Source organism: Ailuropoda melanoleuca, chromosome 10, assembly GCF_002007445.2.
Source record: "Ailuropoda melanoleuca isolate Jingjing chromosome 10, ASM200744v2, whole genome shotgun sequence".
Lineage (NCBI taxonomy): Eukaryota > Metazoa > Chordata > Mammalia > Carnivora > Ursidae > Ailuropoda > Ailuropoda melanoleuca.
In genome coordinates this window covers 51814257-51831570 of record NC_048227.1, presented here as the reverse complement: position 1 = coordinate 51831570, position 17314 = coordinate 51814257, and the positions used below count along the sequence as shown (strand labels likewise).

The following is a 17314-nucleotide window of genomic DNA, read 5'->3' as shown; positions in this document are numbered from 1 at the left end:
AGGGAACATCACACAATCCTGTGAAGACTTACTATATGCCAAGTGCTGTGGTGAGAACTTGATTTACATGCTTCATTCTCATTTAATCTTCATAAAACCTTTAGGAAATAGGCACTAGTGATACCCTTACTTTACAGATGAGGTTACAGAAAAGCTTATGTGACTTGCATATGGCTAATAAGGTTGCATAGCTAATAATAAGTTAATAAGGATTCAAGCCCAGGCAGCCTAATTCCACAGCCAGTTTATGCTATAACATCACAGAGGTGGTGAACAAATTTTCTAAAATTATATATTCTACAATTGAGAGGAAAAATAAGTTTTGACAATGACACCCCCTATATTTTTAAAATATAATCACTGAAAGAAACACGTTTCAAAAAGCATTACAAATATATTTTTAAAATTCACTTTCTCTGATGTTTTAAAAATTATAGCATGTGACCTTAAATTTTCTAAACTTGCTACTCAAGGTCTAGAAAAATTAGTAAATTTTCCCTCGGGTCCTTAAAAACAAGATGACTGGAGGATTCAGATTCGTGAAGTACTATAAAACGCTACACATAAATATGCCACCAAGTACAACATGATATGAAGCATTTGAAGATCCCAAGGCTTCTTTTCCTCTTATACAAAGTGCCATTTATTGAGCCATAGACAGAACTTCTATTATTGAATGTTGATTTCCCAAAAGAAACAATAACTATAGAATTATTTTCATTTTAAAATTAAAAAATGTGACTACCAGAGCAACTGTCTCAAGATCAGAATTTACTTTCTATTCATTTTTTTTCCCTTAAATGTCAGTCACCTTTGAAAACAAAGGCAAAAAATATCTCATATTCCATATACTCCTACCTGATGAGCACTCAGACCTCTGGGTCCTATTTTCCCAAAATCACCAGCCAGTTCTCACTGCCTTCACTCAGGCAGGATTCTCGATGGATTTTAAGGGTAATCATTTACAAAGGCAAAAGACAGAAAACCACTAACACGCACTTACTATTATTTGTCGGGGAAATTATCCTCTTGAAGGTTGGTGCTTATTTGAAGGGAACAAAGTGTCTTCAAAAATGAAAAGACTACCAAATGGTGATTCATAGCTCAAATGCCTTGGTTCCATGCTCGAAAAGCAGAATGTTAAGCAAAGTCTTTAAATTGCCCATGTAGATTTTATAGGCTAAATGAGGCTAAGAACTGAACCACGGAAATACAGCATGGATAAATTTCACCAAACTGCTTCCAAATTTAGTGTTATAAATTTCCAATCCACATCTTACAGAATTCTGTATAATATTAGAGAACCAAAATGTAAGCTTATGCAGCTCGTCTTTTAAAGGACCCTGATATTCCTGAGATAGAAAATAATGCTCCACAGCTGGAGAAGATCACCCATATTCTATGTTGGTATTAATAAATAATCATAATGTAAGAATAAAACTACTGGGGTTTTTTCCAGTTTGCTGAGTAAAACATTTACATATTCAAAATAAGAATTATAGAATCAGTGAAAGAAATACAATATTTTAAGATACTTGCAATTAAATGCTTAGCATACGTGATCCACACTACCAGAAAACCTTATTATGCACATAATTTGTGAAGTCCCTATTATAGATTCTACAAAGAGAGGCAGTGAGTACAAGATATGATCTTTTAAAGAGAGTGTAATCTACTAACAAACCATTAATACCATAGTGCCATGAAAGTTATGTATAAGAAAATTCTCCCTTTAAATGAAGCATAAAGTTACTTTGCTTTTTTTTACAGCATTTTTTTCTTTAGAGCAGCAATCAATTCAAAACACAAACTCCAAAATATTATACTCAGCTATTATAGTGATATGACAAATAAACATATCAAATTTTAAGTCATGAAGGGATGCCTAATATACCAAAATTTGTTGTATTTTGAGAAAGAACAAAAGTCTTTTTCTGTAAAAGACAATTGAGGGGTGATTTTCCCATTCAGTTAAATATTTATATATTAGGTATAATTCTGATACCTTTGTTATTTATTGCCATGTTAAGTCTTATTTAATCATTTTGCTGGAGATACCTGAATCATGAAGGACATACTTCTGATTCAAGCTCCCATCCAGAAACCAAGGAAACAAGCCTGGTAAGCAAGTCCAAATCAGAATGTAGAATGAAAAAATTTAAAAATATAAATATAAGTTTTATATATAGAGAGAGAGAGACAAAGAGAGAGAGAAAGACAGAGATGGGGTGGGGGGCGGAGAGATACACATGTTTAAAACTGATAAAAAGCAAACACAACAGACATTATATGTTCTTCACTAGGCGGACAACCCAGGACAGCGGCAGGTGTAGTGTTTGTGACCCTGGGCTTAGATGATAGGTCTGTGTTTAAAAAGAGTGCTTACCGGATCCGTGAACCTAACCTCTTTTCCATTTATGCAAAAACCATAATTCATTGGTTTGTTGTGAAATAATGCATATCAAACAGTGAATGGGAGAAAATACACTTTTGAAACCATAATTAAAATAGTAGCACTATTATTTAATCATTACAACAGCTAAACAAATTACTATCCTCATTTTTTAGATAAAGATATTGAGGCTCAGAGAAGCTAAATAACTTGCTTGTGGATGCCTACACAGAACATGATAAAGCTAACATTTGAAACAAGATCTGTCTGATTTTTCACTTATACCACACTGCCAACTATATTCTACAATTCTCAAAATCCCCCAAGGGAGGATTTTTATTTTTTGCTTTTCTCATTGTCATGTATAGTCTCTGCATTAATTTGCTAGGTCTGTTGTGGCAAGGTACCAAAACCTGGGTGTCTGAGAATAATAGATATTTATTGTCTCTCAGTTCTGGAGGCTAAGAGTCCCAAGTCAAGGTGTTAGCAGTATTGGTTCCTTCTGAAGGCTGTGAGGGAGGTTCTGTTCTATTCTCTTCCCCTGGCTTCTGGTGGCTTTGCTATCAATCTTTGCTGTTCCTTGACTCTGCATCACCTTGATCTCTGCCTTCATCTTCACATGGTGTTCTTCCTATATGTGTCTGTGTCCAAATTTCTCCTCTTTGTAAGGACACTAATTATTTTGGATTGTGGTGCATTCTACTCCAGTATGACCTCATCTTAACTAATTATATCTGCAATGACCCTATTTTAAAATAAGGCCACATTCTAGGGTATGGAGCTGAGTTGGGGGTGGGGGACAGAACTTCAACATATAAATTTTGAAGAGAAACAATTCAACCCATAACAGTTCCCAAAAAGAAAACAAATCTTCCCATGTAGGCAGGTGTGTTCTTGTAATACTGCCCTTCACTGATAAGATTTGACCACACAGTAGTTGGTGTGTTGATGGGGTCATTTTTCTGCTGTGCTGTCTGCTGGCTTGGGCTACTCTCGGCATTCTAATTGTATAGACAATTGTAACCAAAGCTAGCTAGCTTACTGATGTTTTCTCCAAACCAGCACCTTTTGATCGATCAAGTCTCCCACCATCCCTTATGAGTACCTATAGATTCTATTGGAAAGCTAGGAAGATCTCAGACCAGCAACTGCAGCTCTCTGGCTGCACATGCAACTCGCAATCACTGACTTCTCAGTGCGACTTCCACACCCTATTGCAGAGTTCAACAACTTCTCCTTTAGAATTACCTAGAAACTGAATCTTCTGTTTTTCTTTCTGAGTGGCAAATTCTTCTTAACTTAGGGGTTTTATCACTAAAGATTATTCACTCAAATTTCCACTCTCAAGGTTTACCTGTCATTACTAAGGTGACATACTCCTGCTTCAGGATGTTTGTTTGTGTTAATGCTGCTTTTCACAGCACCATCACTGATTGACTCTTGAACTAGTCAGTCAGTTAACCTACACCTCACCAAACCCATCCCAAAAGATGATAGGGCATTTTTCCTGCAAATGGCCAAACCTATCTTTCCAGGCACCACCAAACTAACTCAATTTGTTCATAGTTTCTAAGATCCATGATGATATAGCAACTATGAGCATGTGTTACTTATGTGTTAAACTTCTCTTGATATTAAGGGGTCAAGATATATAGACCTGAAATGTCTGCTTTTTTTGGTTTGTGAGTATGCTATGTTTTTCAGATATGGGAAATTTAAAAATCCAATATTACAGCATTTATAGATATATATCAAATTTATGTAAAATAACATAATAATAATATATGATATGATATATGTAAAACACCTGGAGTTCCATGGGTTCTCTCAATAATTAATTCCAGTTAATATAGATTCTCAGGGAGAAGCAGGATAGAAGTTTAAGTGCTCAAGCTATAGGGTTTGGCAAGACCGAGTTCAAGTCTTATTTCTGCCACCACCCAGTTCTGTGACCCTGAGCAAGTTAATCAACCTCAATAATTTCATGTGTAAAATGAGAAATAAAAATAAGACCCACAAATAAGCTCGTATTTGTGTAAAGCAGTGTTTCCAAAACTTGCTTAGTGATACAAATCATCTGGAACACATTAAAAATACAAATTCTAAGACCTCCTCCTCCTCCAAGGAATAGGATTCAGAAGATTTGGGTGCAGGAGTCCAAAATCAATATTTTCAGGGAGTACCCCAAAATGATCAGTATCATCAGACAATTTTAGGAAATATTACTGTTTTGCACAGTTCATATCCCATTCAGTAAATGTTAGTGTTATTTCCATTTATCAAAATTCATTCCTAAGAGACCCACAGAAAGGAAACTGGCTCCTCCATGTTGAATGTGGGGGCCATGTTTCACATTTCCCATCCTGATTCTATAGCCTGTGTAAGTCCAAATCACTTTTTAGGCTTTCTGTGAAAAAAAAAAAAACACACAAAAAACCCATGCATTATCTGTATTCTCATAGGTAGAGTCTGTCTCCCTCCTCAGTAAACTAAATAGGAAATTCAGCAGCCCCTTCGTCCACGTCCACAAAAGCTACATCAAATTGTTAATGAGAATAGAACACCTTACTAAAGAGCAGGGATCATGAGAAGGAATCACATTGTACCTCAAAGATCCTTACTAGACATTCTATATATATTTTCCCATCTCATAGAGAGCAACTCAATCTTCTGTTCTAAAAATTTCTTCAATTCTCAGGGCCTTGGGTCTCACCTTTTAATACTAAAGCCTAATAAGGTATTTTTTCCTAACAAAGTTCTCTCCTCTATAAGTCAGGGTTCTTTTGTTGAAAGTTCCTAAGGCCAACAAATCAACCTAAGCCACAAAGGGGACTTACTGGCTCAAGTAACTGCGAAGTTGGGGGTAGATCAAGACTTTCACTGACTGATCTGCTTCCCTCTGCTTTCACTTTTACCAAGTCCCCAGAACAAGTGAAAGGGCTTACATTCTTACCGACTTTATTTTGAATCCGAATACCGGTGCTTTTTATATTCTGTACCTCTGCTGATTACTTGTGCTACCAACCACATGTGACAAGGTACAGGCATTTTTTTTTTCTTATTGGGTAGCTCTATAATATTTTTATTGGGGGATGGTATGAATTTTATTTATTTATTTATTTATTTATTTATTTATTTATTTATTTTCTGCTCAGTGTGCTCCCTCAACTTCCAGCAAGAACATCTCTTTTCTTTGAGGATCCGCTATTTTCTTCCCACCATTACATTTGATCTGGGGGGCTCCAATTTCAGGATCTTGTCCCTATGGCTACAGATGTGAACAATACGTCTGTCATAGTATTGTACTCTTCTAGATGCAATGATGATTCTGACATGTGAACAGGTAACTCAAACTGAGATATTGTAATAGAGTCTGACTTTATCTTTTGGTGTTTGACTGCTGACAAGCTTTTAGGCCTCACTTCTCCCTTATCCCTCCTGCATCACATCTGGGCAAGCTAAGAAAAAGCCCAGTGTTTCTCTTCTGGTGCTTGTGGGAGATTCAAACCACCTAAGTTCCTGCCCAGGCACAGGAACTCTCACTCTGACACCACCTTCTAATCACAATAGAAACCTCAAGCCAGTCTCCTTTCCTTGCTCTCTCAAGCCATTCTTAAAAAAATTTTTTTAAGATTTTAAAAATTTATTTATTTGATAGAGAAAGAGAAGGAGAGCACAAGCAGGGGGAGCCTCAGAGGGAGAAGGAGCAGCAGGCTCCCCCTCAAGCAGGGAGCCCAAGATGGCGCTCGATCCCAGAACCCTGAGATCACGACTTGAGCCGAAGGCAGACGCTTAACCGACTGAGCCACCCAGGTGCCCCAAGCTGTTCTTTCACTAGCTTGGCAAGTCTGCCCAGGTCTCCCCAGAAAACCTTATATGTAAGTAATAATATTTTTTCATACTGTCATGGTATACGTGTGCTGTGTCATCAGTTTTGACATCTGATCCAAACTTTGGGTAAAGATCCATCCTCCTTCTAAAGAATGACAATAACATATTAAGTGAGTCTCTTGTTCCATTGAATTGTGAGTTCTAATGATATGACTTTTGGCTGCCAGTTGCCATACTTCCTACAACACAGACAGGTCTGAGAGAAGAGCCAAGGGGAAAAATGAAGAAGACTTTTAAAGAGTGCCTTACTAAGTGTCAAATAGCATACTAACTGCTTTACCTGGGTTATCTCATTTAACTTCCCTTAAGAATCTTATGGTTTCAATACAGTAATAACCTCCATTTTATACATATGAAACTGAAGATTAGAAAGTTAAATAACTTTCCCAAATGCTACCACTAGAAAGTTATGGATCCTGAGTTCAACTCAAGTGCAAAGCCTACATGATTGACCACCATGGCTTAACTTCTATAAATCTTAGTTTATTCCACTGCAAAATGAAGATAATACCTACTGTATAGATTTGTTGTGAAGAATACATTATACAGAGAGCATTCCATCAGCATCTAACACATAAGTAAATACTCCACAGCCATTCATAAGTTTCATCTCCTCCATATATATAATGGTAGTTGAGATTGAGAGACATGATATTTGCTATGGTTGAAGTAAACTGCACACGTAGATTGGATGTCAAATAATAAAGTGTTCATATTTGGCCAAAAATAGTTATCATCATGAGAGGTTACATTTCTTCATATAATAATATATGTAAAATACTGTTATAAAATTTTAGATAATGTACAAATTTATTATTAAAAATTTTATCAGCCAAAAATTAAAACTTTGACATTTTTTATCAAAACAATTATTGATCAGCCCTATCAACTTCCTGATTGCTCCAGAGGTCACTGTGCTGTATATTTTTGATAAATTGAGAAAGGAGAAATTTACTTTATAAGTTGCTCATTTTTCCTCTAAAGCTTTCTTCTTTTCTTCATGCTTTTCATACTTTGTCTGATTTTAAAATGATTAGTCAATACTTTGTAGGTTATGCTATGCCACAGTAACAGATTAGCTCTGAAATCTCTGCTCCTCAACCAATCTTCCCAACTTCAACTCTAATTTTATTTTCATTATCTTACATAAAGTAGATTCCACTCCTCTTCATTTCCAGCTTTAATCTAGTTCTCAAAGAGCTCATCTTCAGGCCCAAACATTTCTCAAAGTATTTTCAAATTAAGATAATTCTCTTTCTGAGATGAATTTTTGTAGTAACTGTTAAGGAGATATAATTTTTCTATCTCTTTAAAAATCAAAATCAAAATGGTAGAGAACAACAAAAGCACTATTATCTCACATGTAGCAGTTGAACCAAGTTTTACCAGGGTGTTAGTAAAATTCAGAAAAAGTCAAAATTGCCTTTAAAGTCCACCCAGGCCCCCACTTGAGACCAAGATTAAATTCATAATTTATTAAGTCCAACACAGCCAGATCTTCCTCTGGCACTGAAGAATATCACTCTATTAAGATGATTTATTATGATACTAACAACATAAAAACACTGAAACAATTACTTTTCATCATATGGGATATTGTCCTTCCTTTAAAGCAGCATAAGACAATTGCTCTTTCTATATCATATTAATCTTTTAGTCAACTAAATCCCCAGGTCTTCTTTTTATATATAAACTTCTGCCAAGGTAATGTTCCCCAATCTTATATTCCGCACACATTTTTTTTAACCCACTGTTCCAACTTGGGGCAATTCTCAGTTTTGATGCTTTCATTTGAAAACGTGTGAATTATAATTAAATATGAGAAACACTATTAGATCTATGGATAAATTAAAAAATTGTACACTCAATTCTTTTTCCTCTTTTACTATCTATGAGATATGTCTAGCTGTCATGTGGAAGAGGGAACAGAAATTTCTATGTGATTCCATGGGATAGAAATAATGCTATATGGTTACGAGCTCCAGGAAGATAAATTTTAGCTCTACATAAGGAAAGCCTTTCTAGTACTTATAGGTATACAATAATGGAATGAGATAGTAAATGTTCTGTCCCTGATGGTGTTTAAGAGGATTCAAGCATTACTAGAAGAATCTGGCCAGATGATCCTTCTAATAGAAATAATGATGATGAACAATACTATAGTGAAGCTAAAATATATGCTATCATAAAGGATGCAAAAAATAAAAAGCCTTTATTTACTATAATATGACCCTATCTTTGAGCTTTAGAGCTCAAATTCCTGATGATGGCAGTAGAGAACAGTTTCTTCTAGTTTAGTAAAAATATCTTTTCGTATAAATTATGTTGGGTTTCTAACTTCTTTCAAATCAATTCACAATCTTTTTTCCCTTTCTCAAGGTGATATCTGGGTATACAGTTGAGCATAAGAATACACTCAGAGCCTCTTCTTGTGCTGTCTTCCAGATTCTCATTGGGCTCTGCTAAGACGCCCCCAATCCTGATTACCAGGTGTTTACAGTAGCCATTTACTGATATGTGGGAGGCCTTTTCTGGCTTGGTGGCTACACTGAAGCCTGTGGCTGAAATCTGTGATCTCTTTCATATTCTCCTGTCACTCTGCAATCTCTTTTTTCTTGCCTTAGGCCTCTTCATGTCCACCAGTTCTCTCAAAACTTTGTATCTACCCTGGAACATGTAGAAATTTTAGGTAGTCAAAATGTCACATTCAAGCTGAGGACAACTTAAACAGCAATTTTAGGACCATCTATTTAGCACCTCCGTCCACTGGTGCTACTCAGCTGACGCTCCTACACCATGTTGGGTGCTACACGGCACCAGATACACAGCTTCTTTGACAGGGTTGCAAGCTTCCTAGGATACACAAGAGAAAGTGAAGCATTGGTATACAAATCTGTCTGGTACTTTTACCTGCCTCTTCTCATTTCCAGGGTTTCTTTCCCAAAGAAAAAGATGGCCAAGACCTTGCCTCTTACTTTCTGCTTTTCTTAGAATTTCTTTCTCTGATTCTTTTTATCAGTCATCTACTGCCACAGTAAAGCTGTGTAACAAGTCATTCCAAAAATTAAGTGGCTTAAAACAACCATCATATATATTTATTCATACATCTGCAAATTAGGGGATTGGTGAACCTAGACAGGCTTGTCTGGCTTAGCTCCAAGTTGAAGTTTGGATCCAAACCAACTTCTCCTGTTTCTCACCCTCATGGGTCCAGGGGGTACAAGAGGTCAAGCTCAATGACATGATCACATTCAAGCTTGTGTTTACACCATAACTGTGGGCCTCCCAGTGACCAAGTACTTTCCACCTACTGTAAGGCCAAAGCAAGTAACATGAACAAATCTAACATGCATGAAATAGTGATGTATACTCCATCCATCGAGATGAGGAGGAGGCAGGTGAATATATGTGAATGATTATCTAATAAACCTCTTTCCAGTACCAGAAAAGTTCTCTATTTCCTCCTTCTGTATGACAGGGAGAGACAGATGACATTGATCCTGCCATTTATCTTCCTATGGAAGGATTCCATTGGATTGCTGAAAAGAGAAAAACATTGAGTATTATTTCAAATATATTATCCCCAAAATGATTGCTAATATAATTTAGTTCATGCCTAAGCAATGAGTAAGCCCTTTACTAGTTCAAGTCATTTAATTCTTTACGCAACCTAGTATAACAATTTATTAGTCCCTATTTTACAACTATGGACAATTATAAAGTGCAAAAACTTGACCAAAGTCATATAGGCAAATGAAAGAGACAAAAATCAAACCCAATTCTATATGACACAATAATGTATCATCAACAAGAATTCAAGTTCAGCAAAGAACGCTAGCAAAATACTTTGTAATCCCTGAAAATATACCAGCAAGAGAACACTAAATTTATTAGAATTTTCTGGCTAAATTTTAAAATTTCCTATAGTCTTATTGTTTCAGTGAGCATTCATCATATTGTCTTAGTGGTCATTGGCACGGCACTAATTTGTTTTGTTTAGTGACTTCATATTTTGCTCCAAAATTCATGGTTCATGAGTCAGAAACCAGGACATTTCATTATATAGCATCACCTAGTCTCCAGATATAAGGCATTTCTACCTGTCATGGTAACTTTATATCTTAATTTGAAAAAATCAATAAGAGCAATAGGGGCAGAAGTCCTAGCAGTAACCGATCAGGAATGAAATGTACTTGTGCGAAACAAATAACAAAAGGTCCTTCTGAAAGATGCACATGCAAACCATAAACTACCAGGAGAAGTCCCCAGATCTGCCACCATAAGTTATTACTATCACAGGGTGTGATATCAGTAATGACAACAGCAATGATTCAAGTTAATTGAATTCTGAGCTCCCTTACTGTTATCTTCACACCCAAATAGGTGCTCAGGTCTCTCTTTCTCTGACTGAAATCATTATAAATACTTTCTACTCTCTCCTTCCAATGTGCATAATATGTAAGAAATAAAATCAAATTTGTCTTTCTGTAAGCAGTTCATAAAATGGCTGAGTGAGTCTTGTGCTCTCTGTTCACCTTTTCTGCAAAACTGTCCTCAGTTCAAAACAGTATTTTTCATGTTATGTACCAGTTATTGACCTAGATTCTGGAATACAAAGGTGAACAAGAGATATAGGTCATTGCTTTACAGAATTCCTATTCTAGAAAAGACATATAGATGACAAATAATAAACAAATGAAAGTTAGTTTTATAAAGTAATACTTGCTATGAATCATTATGTGATGATGTTTGAGAAGGGGGTGGCAACTTTAGTTGGGTATAAAGAAAGATTTTCCATGAATGAATATCAATCAAGATAGCCAGTGTCCTTCTGCTAACAGACAACCCCAAAATCTCAGCCAGTTTCTCTGTTCCAGGTTAAAACAAACTTCCAGGGTAAATAATATTTGTATGATGATTCAACAACAGAGGCTAGTAGGGATCTCCACTTTCCTGCAACTGCACCATCTGAAATAGACCACTTTTTCATCTGATACAGCAGGAAGAGAAAGGGTGAAAAGTAGCACAATCAATAGGTTTTCACTATCACTCTCCCTCACAGCCCATTGGCCAGCCATCGACACCAACCATTCATTGGTACTCTGCCCTTGAGATGTGTCCTTAAACTTGTTATATAAGGACCATTTTGACCTGAGAGCCTCAATGTTCAGCCCCCCCCACCTCTTCCCCTCTTAAAGCAGGGTGGGGTGTGTTCACTTGACACATTTGCTTCCAATTCCTGAGAAACTCTTCCTGACACCATTTACATCCCTCATTTTCTCAGGGATAATTTGCACTTGTGTTTCATAACCCAGGATACTTGCCATCTCCTTCAGAGAATCTTCTGTTAGTCCCCAAACCTGGGTTACTGTTCTCTTCTGCATTCTCATATTACCTACATTTAACTCTGTACTTGTCACTACATTACTTATTTCTCTGCCGGGCTTTCCATTACACTGCAAATTTATAAAGGGTGTAACTGTGTCCTCCTAATTACTGTAAACCAAAATGGGTTCTAAAAAATATAGGAGACAGTTAAATATTTGTTGAAAAAAATGGGGAGAAGAAGATATACTAGAAGAAAGGTACTGGCTTTTTAAATGTAGTTGACTAATAATATAGTAACTCTCATTAAAAATTGGAGACAATCATGAGAACAAGCAGGTTTGATACAAGAAGAAAACTAATCTTTTGAGTGCCTATAATATGCCAAGTACTGAGCTAGAAGTATTATGAATATTCAGTTAAGGTTTGGACATGATGAATTTGAGATGCTGTTGGTATAATGAGAACATGTCCAAAAGATAGTTTAGACTGAAGTCCAGTTGTCATGGATGAAAACACAGATTTGAGAGTCATCCATATGGGTGATGAATGTTGCATAGCATGGATCTCTGCATCTCAAACTCTGCATGACAATACTTGATAGAAATGGATCCTGGTGAAGTCAACTACCAGCAAGCATTCAGTAATAGTGAAGAAAAAGCACATCTGACATCCTGAAGCAAAATATAGCTGGGAATTGTAAAGGCTATATTCTATGGCAAAGGGGAGTTAATGAAAAAGCGTGGGGCTCAGGTTAATTCCATTATACTTTTTTTGGTGTTCAGCTTGATTTTGCTGTTCTATGTGCCACATCAATTTTACATGCCCCACAATTCCATTCTGCATTAACAGTATCACCATTTCTGAAAACAGTTCAACAAAATCTTTATGATGAAGAGGGAAAGAACATGAGGATTGAGAGAGAGAAGGGAGGAATGAAAGTGGATAGGGAAGCAGGAGGCAGGAGAGAAAATTTGGCATGAATCTTAAGGGGCAAATATATTTCGAAACAGGAGAAAAATAGCCAAAGGGCTAGGGAAGAAACAGTTATGCAGATGTGGAGTATAATCAGAGTATTTCTAGTGATTATTTCCAAATTCATTAAATACAGGAAGGAGCTTGAGGAAGAGCAAGGAAGAGGGAAAGCCAATAGGAATAAATGTAAATTAGTTATTACTTGCTTAATGATCAAACAAATAATTTTCAATTTATAATTAGCCACTGGGAATTCTCTGAAAAGAAAATTGTTTTCTTTACTAGTTGAAATGCTGCTTCCCTGATTTGATTTTTCACATCACTCATCTTTGGTGCAAGGACTAGTTAACTATTAGCACAAATCTGGGAAATGTAACATACTTGCTGGGTCTGCTTGACTGCAGAAGAATCAAGTGTGCCTGGAACAGTCAGTTCAGTATATAGTCTTTCAGTTTGTGATGACAGTCCTTTGAGATCAGTTCTTGAAACTTCTCTGTTCCGTGCCATTTGTAGAACCATATAGGTTGTAATCATCCACAGGCAGGAAATCTTTGCGTGCATATCAACTGAACTCTAGTCCTGTAAATACTGCTGTCATGGAGTTGTCCTGTAGGTTTCTTTGCTTTTGATTTCACTCATCCAGAATTTGCAATATATTGACTCATTCTGGGATGAAGTTTATTTTTTTCCTAAAATCCAAAAACTCTCTGAGTTTACATTTCTAGAAAGTATGTAACCAAATTATCTTTGAAGTACATTTTGCAGAATAGTCAGAGTTTTTGTTCTTCTGGTTTTTTTTTTTAAACAGGAATAAGCAAAGTCAACAGCTGTATTTATAACAAAATTTCTAAGATTTGTTAATATGTTAATGCCCCAGCGGGCATTAACTGTTTCCATAAGTTATTTGAACTTGGAACCCTTTTCATGGAATACATTTTGGAAATATTAATCTAGCTTAAGGCATCCCAGTGCAGATTTCATTTATTTTGAGAGCATCTACTATGTGATAGGCACTGTGCTAGCATAGTCTGAGGAAGTAGACTTAATTTCTGTCTGTGTAGGACACACATTAAATTATAATTAATTAAATAATTCTGAGTGGGCAAATTACTGTAGGAAAAATACAGGGAATCTAACCTAGCCCAGGAGGTGAGGGAAGGCCTTTCTGTGAAATGATGTGTAAGTTAAGACCCATAATATTGGTGTGAGTTTGTTAGATAAAGAGAGGAAAGAGGGGGTGCCTGGGTGGCTCAGTCGTTAAGCATCTGCCTTCGGCTCAGGGCGTGATCCCGGCGTTATGGGATCGAGCCCCAACGTCAGGCTCCTCAGCTATGAGCCTGCTTCTTCCTCTCCCACTCCCCCTGCTTGTGTTCCCTCTCTCGCTGGCTGTCTCTATCTCTAATAAATAAATAAAATTTANCAGCTATGAGCCTGCTTCTTCCTCTCCCACTCCTCCTGCTTGTGTTCCCTCTCTCGCTGGCTGTCTCTATCTCTAATAAATAAATAAAATTTAAAAAAAAATAAAATTTATTTAAAAAAAAAAAGAGAGGAAATAGAACATTCCAGGTAAAGGAAACAGCAAATGCAGTGGCTCCAAGGTAGGAAAAAATATGACCAATCTGAATAATTGATAACAATCCAGGAGAGCTCAAGACAAGTTACAGCCCTCACGAAACATACTTTCGAGTTGGTGAGGAAGACATGTTCTATACTTTGCCTTTCTAATTCCAAACCATGAGGAATCACCTTTTCTAGCAAATGATGAACTAATTGTTCAGGACTGACACACAACTAAGAATAACCTGAAGAGCAGGAATAAATACAAACATCATCTTTTTGAAGGCACTGGACAGCTACCAAAGCAAACACCTATGAGACCACAATTCCAGAGGGGGAAAAAGGAAGCTCAGAGAGGTGAGGCAAATATTGGGAACCTCTCTTAACCTGGAGGTATTAGCCAGTTTGAAACCTTCAGCTGAGAGCTAGAAGCTTAGGAGAGCACTCAGCAGTTTCACAGAGTTTGGGGAACAAAAATTATGTCCAGGGGCGCCTGGGTGGCACAGCGGTTAAGCGTCTGCCTTCGGCTCAGGGCGTGATCCCAGCGTTATGGGATCGAGCCCCACATCAGGCTCCTCTGCTGTGAGCCTGCTTCTTCCTCTCCCACTCCCCCTGCTTATGTTCCCTCTCTCGCTGGCTGTCTCTATCTCTGTCAAATAAATAAATAAAATCTTAGAAAAAAAAAATTAAAAAAAAAAAATTATGTCCAGGCCCTGCAAGGAGAAGGGAGATACCCGCTGAAATACTGAAGGCCTTCATTTGGGAAAACCAGAGGACTACACCCTATGTCTAGAGTGAGTGCTCACAACGGCTCACTCCCAGCATCAAATCAGCTCAAACTTTGTTTAGATTACAGTGACCTACCCTGCCCTAATTGCCTACCAAAAGCAAAAGTAAATTTTCTCAGGAGGAAGAGATCATCATTTCAAGCCCAAATTATTTCCACAAATTGTAATTCACAACAGAAGTAACTAAAGAAGAAAACACCAGGTTGAAGAAGAAAAAGGAAAAATATGGAAAATATAGAACACTGACTAAGGAACATTCGGGGCTTGGAAAAAAATGTCTAACATACCTTGAAGTTTCAGCATGAAAGGAGTGAGGAAAGGAGCAAAAGCAATATTTCAACAGCTAATGACCAATAATCTTCTAAAACTAATGAAAAATATTAAGCCACAGATATAAGATGTATTATAATTTCTGAGCAGTTTAAAGGCAAAGAAAACCACAACAGAACATACCATTGCAAAATGTAAAAAACCAAAGATGAAGTTACTCTTAAAAACAAGAGAGAGCAGGACACATTACTTCCAAAGATTCAAGAATAAAAGTGAAAGCTGACTTCTAAACACGCAAACAAAAAATAGAAGCCAAAAAATATCTACAAAAAGTAGGGGGGAAAAAGCCCTGCCAAACTAGAATTCTATTTCCAGCCAACTATTTATCTAAAAATGAAGGTGAAATAAAAACTTGATCAAATAAATAAAAGCTGAGGGAATAACACTCCACTAGACTTCTGCTACAAGAGACGCCAAGTGGGGTTTTCAGGCACAACAATAAATGGATAGAAGCATGGAAATGACAAAAGGAATGAGAACTAATGAAAAGGACAAATGTGTAGGTAAATCTAAATAAAAATTGGCAGAATTAAATAAAAATTATGGCTTGAGGTTATATATATAAACATATATATGTACAAACGTTTGTGTGCGTGTGTGTGTGTGTGCATAAACACAGGGCAAAATAGCACAAAAATCTAGGGGAGGTTAAATAAAATGTTCTAAGTTTCTTGTATTGTCCAGAAAATGTAAAACAATAAGTTCATACTACACATTACAAGAATGCATGTTGTAAAATGTATGGTAATTTTAAAGAAAATTAAAGAGTACGTAATTAAGAAGTGGCAATGAAATATCGAATTTTTTTTAAAGATTTTATTTATTTAACAGAGACAGCCAGCGAGAGAGGGAACACAGGCAGGGGGAGTGGAAGAGGAAGAAGCAGGCACCCAGTGGAGAAGCCCGATGTGGGGCTCAATCCCAGGACTCTGGGATCACGCCCTGAGCCGAAGGCAGATGCTTAACGACTGAGCAACCCAGGTGCCCCATGAAATACCGAATTAAAATTCTTAATTGAATTTTTGCTTCAATAACATACAGAACCTGCCCAACACCATAAACAATCGGAAAACTGGACAAATTACATGAAACAACTATTTTAAGACATTAGAATAAAAGCAACACTATATCATGATCCCCGAGAAAAAGAAAATAAATGAGGTAGGACTTACTAGCCCTAGCGTTCCATATGGAGTCGTTTTTAAGACTACAACACAGAAAGATTTAACCAAACAGAATATGGATATCTCATTGAATTTAGGAACTAGAAATCAGAGTTTGAGACGACTGACATGGCTGGCAGTAGTGGGACAAACTACCATAGAAAAGGAAGATATCCAGAAATCTGCATAGGGATCTCTTGAATTGGCTGCTAAATAGCAAGCTTTGTATAGATAGGGTAAGACTGGACCAGAACAGGCAAAAAGCTCTCAAGAACAAACTGAGCAATTCCAAAGCTTGTGCAGGCTGGGAGACATTCTAGTTCCAACCAGTCAGTGTAAAGAAGTTCTTTTGATTATCCAGAGCATTCAGTAAGATCTCAGAAGGGTCATACCTTAGCAGCAGAACTAAACTGCCCTTAGAATAAAGACTACTCTCAATCTACTTTCTTTTAAATAGATGAAAAGAAATAAAGGGGAAGAAAAGAGGGGAGGAACTTGAAAGGATCAAGATGATACACAAAAGTCAGCACAAGAAAAGATACAAATCTCCCTCAGAAAGCTGTGTTAACACCAAGGCTCCCTGCTGAACTTGCACTCTGGGTCCTTCTTCTAGGACAAGGTGAAAGCAATATTACTGGTAAAAAAATAAACAGATTGCTTATGGCATTACTATCCAATTGAAATTTAACGCACACCACGTATATAAATTGTCTAAGTGGCTACATTGAAAAAAAAGATAAAATTAATTTTAATAATCTATTTTATTTAACTTGGTATTTCCAAAATACTATCATTTCAGCATGTACCACGTGGAAAATAAATTATTATTGAGGTATTTTACATTTTTTTTCATGAAAACTCTATAAAATTCAGCATATATTTGGACTGTCAGC

The 17314-nt window shown here is 36.6% G+C and overlaps 1 long non-coding RNA gene across 2 annotated transcripts in view; it reads right to left on the bottom strand.

Annotated features, from left to right (window-relative positions):
- Window positions 1-7139: 7139 nt before the first annotated feature.
- Window positions 7140-17314, bottom strand: part of LOC117804241 — an 85177-nt gene continuing 75002 nt past the window's right edge. Inside the window, exons 3-4 of one of the 2 annotated variants that reach the window (XR_004628593.1) lie at window positions 9726-9822; window positions 7140-9136 (exon numbers count right to left, since the gene is read on the bottom strand). This is a non-coding gene — a long non-coding RNA (uncharacterized LOC117804241). Of the gene's footprint in view, window positions 9823-17314 lie in introns of both variants that reach the window. The other variant, XR_004628592.1, reaches the window with a different exon arrangement.